At 37.8% G+C, this 3,239-nt stretch overlaps 1 pseudogene; it reads right to left on the bottom strand.

Annotated features, from left to right (window-relative positions):
• Positions 1-523: 523 nt before the first annotated feature.
• Positions 524-914, bottom strand: LOC132228284 (large ribosomal subunit protein eL34-like; annotated as a pseudogene).
• Between the last annotated feature and the right edge of the window lie 2,325 nt (positions 915-3,239).

The following is a 3,239-nucleotide window of genomic DNA, read 5'->3' as shown; positions in this document are numbered from 1 at the left end:
AGGTCAACAGAAGGTCTTTTGGATAGGAAATATTTCGAACAGCTTTTATATATTCAAAGATGTAAAAGATCCATCCTTATATTATCTCTTGGCAAATATCAGAGTTTGTAGCTTCATTATACAGTCAATATGCAGTTTCATTATAAAGTCAAAGAAAAAAGTCAAATAGGTTTTTTTCTCAATTTCTGCAGCAATTTTTAAAGCATACTTCTTAAGGAATTTTTAAGGCTAATTCCTTTTTTAAAATGCAAGTCTTTTGAAGAAAATGTATTTTTTTAAATCTTGATATAAGATCAGCTAAACATAAAATTTAACATTTGACTTCCCAGAAAAAAATAAAATGGTTTATGAAATGGAAAGTAGAGAAAGAAAACACACCTAGTGTGCTTCTCATTTTCAGGAGAAAGTTCGCTCCCTGCCACTTCGTTAGGAATAATTTAATAACATAACGAATGTTGTTGAATGTTTGTATCCTTTATTCTACGAGGCTTTATTTTACGAGAGAAATACCAGAACAAGTCTTTTATTTGCTTTTATTACTCAAAACAAGCTTTCTTTTTTGTTTGTATTTAGCTTTCTCACTGTGTTTGTGCCTTCAGCGCTTTCACAACTACTTCCCGCTCCTCAGGAAGGAGAGCACGCTTGATCCTGTCACGGGCGCATTTAGCACACATGGATCCACCACAGGCCCTGCTGGCAGGTTTTCTCGTTTTAAACAAACTCATGAGAACTTTAGGTCTCACAGTACGAGCTCCACTGTCAGCCTAGGCACACGCCACACGCAGATTTGGTGCTTTCCCAACCTTCGTGGTATAAAGGTAAACATTTCTATTACCAGGGGTTCAGGACAGCCTAGTTTTGTTAAAAGCTGCATTGTAGGACAGCCTCCGACGGCATGTTAAATGCTGGACCATTCTGAATGCCCCCACACTGGCTCAAAAGACTGAGTCTGAGAGATCCCGGCGCCTGCAACTCATATGTGATATATATGAGGAAGACCTGTTGAGAACTTCCTTTTGTCTCTAATATATTTTTATTGATTTCAGAGAGGAAGGGAGAGTGAGCTTGAAACATCAATAATAAGAGAGAATCATTGATCGGCTGCCTCCTGCATGCCCCCTACTGGGGATCGAGCCCACAACCTGGGCATGTGTCCTTGACCGGAATCGAACCTGGGATCCTTCAGTCCTCAGGCCGACGCTCTATCCATTGAGCCAAAATGGCTAGGGCCATATGTGGTATTTTTTCTTTTTATATGTGCTATTTTTAATAACAATCTCCTAAAAACGAAAAAGCTTAGGGCACATGTTATAATTCTTTGAGTGCTTTTCTATAGAATATTATTGTCATATAAAGTACCAAACTTTCTGGCGATCTTATGTCAGAAAAACCAGAAAATAGATGATCACTTTATCTCTTGGGCCAGTGCTTCTCAGAATTTTTCAGAATTAGCATGTCCCTCCAAGGGGCAGTCACTTGGTGTATCCATATACCCTCAACCCATCTATGGCAACACCAGGTGAGAAGAGCCTTAGATTATGACTCTCAAATATCAATTGTCTTCATCTCTTTTGAGAGAAAAGAACAGTAAGATCCAAACCAGACTCTTTGACAATTGCCAAAGATACAGAATAAAGAGATCTCATTTGCTTTAAGTACCTGAAATGCCACAAAGTTGAACTATAACTGTAAAATTTCAGAAACCTGTCTGAAATTTTTCTTTAAAATAAAGGAAACTCCAAAAGCAACTGTAGCTGGCCAGGAATGAAGTATGTATATTATTTAAAAGGTGCTCAAAAAATTTCATGACATCGTATTCAATCAAAAAGTTCAGAAATGACTAGATGTAGTCTTACAACTGCTTGGTTTGGGAATGACTAAAGGCTAGTGTTATCCACCTACCACCTTGGTTGAAAATAATCTCAGTGTAGGAAATCTAAACATTTTTTAGGAATATCATGTTCCAGTACATCCACCTTTGGAGAGGGGCTGATGGGTTAATGGTTTATCTTTTTTTTTTAACATAAAATAATAGAACATTTTAATAAAAATTAATATTTTTTTCTTTTTTTTATTGCTTAAAGTATTACAAGGGGTATTACATATGTATCCATTTTATCCCCCCGCCCTAGACAGTCCCCTAGCCTCCCCTATCACCCAGTGTCTTATGTCCATTGGTTATGCTTATATGCATGCATACAAGTCCTTTAGTTGATCTCTTACCCCCCTACCTCCTGCCCCCCAACCCTCCCCGGCCTTCCCGCTGCAGTTTGACAATCTGTTTGAGGCAGCTCTGCCTCTGTATCTATTATTGTTCAAAAGTTTATAATGGTTTCTATTGTCCATGAATGAGTGAGATCATGTGGTATTTTTCCTTTATTGACTGGCTTATTTCACTTAGCATAATGCTCTCCAGTTCCATCCATGACGTTGCAAATGGTAAGAGTTCCTTCCTTTTTAGAGCAGCATAGTATTCCATCGTGTAGATGTACCACAGTTTAATAATCCATTCATCTACTGATGGGCACTTAGGCTGTTTCCAGATCTTAGCTATGGTGAATTGTGCTGCTATGAACATAGGGGTGCATATATCCTTTCTGATTGGTGTTTCTGGTTTCTTGGGATATATTCCTAGAAGTGGGATCACAGGGTCAAATGGGAGTTCCATTTTCAGTTTTTTAAGGAAACTCCATACTGTCTTCCATAGTGGCTGCACCAGTCTGCATTCCCACCAGCAGTGCACAAGTGTTCCTTTTTCTCCACATCCTCTTGGTTTATCATTTCCAATGTGAAGAGGTACAAGCATTATACTCCAATTGTTTTATTTATGTATTGCTATATTCTATCATATTTCCAATGCTTAGAACAGTGCCTGACTGATAGTAGGTGCTCAATAAATTTCACCTATAAAATTATTCATTCGATGAATATTTTATTGAGCACTTATTACATGGTAGGCATTGTTCTAAAACAGCAGTTCAGGACTAGAACACTTAGAATGAGTTATATATTATGGAAATCTAATACTGATAAATTCTACTAAAACAATTCTTGCCATAATCAGTGAGATAACATCTAAGAACACAGTCTATAGGATCACTTGCTTTTTCGAAGTCCATGTCCTTGACCAGAATCGAACCTGTGACCCTTTGGTCCAAGGGCAGATGCTCTATCCACTGAGCAAACTGGCCAGGACTTAATCATTTTTTTCTTTAAAAAAAAAGTCAAACTTAGCTCTG

Source organism: Myotis daubentonii, chromosome 1 (assembly GCF_963259705.1).
Source record: "Myotis daubentonii chromosome 1, mMyoDau2.1, whole genome shotgun sequence".
In the NCBI taxonomy this organism is placed as follows: Eukaryota; Metazoa; Chordata; class Mammalia; order Chiroptera; family Vespertilionidae; genus Myotis; species Myotis daubentonii.
Note: the sequence above shows the minus strand (reverse complement) of the source record. Positions and strands in the feature narration are given on the sequence as shown.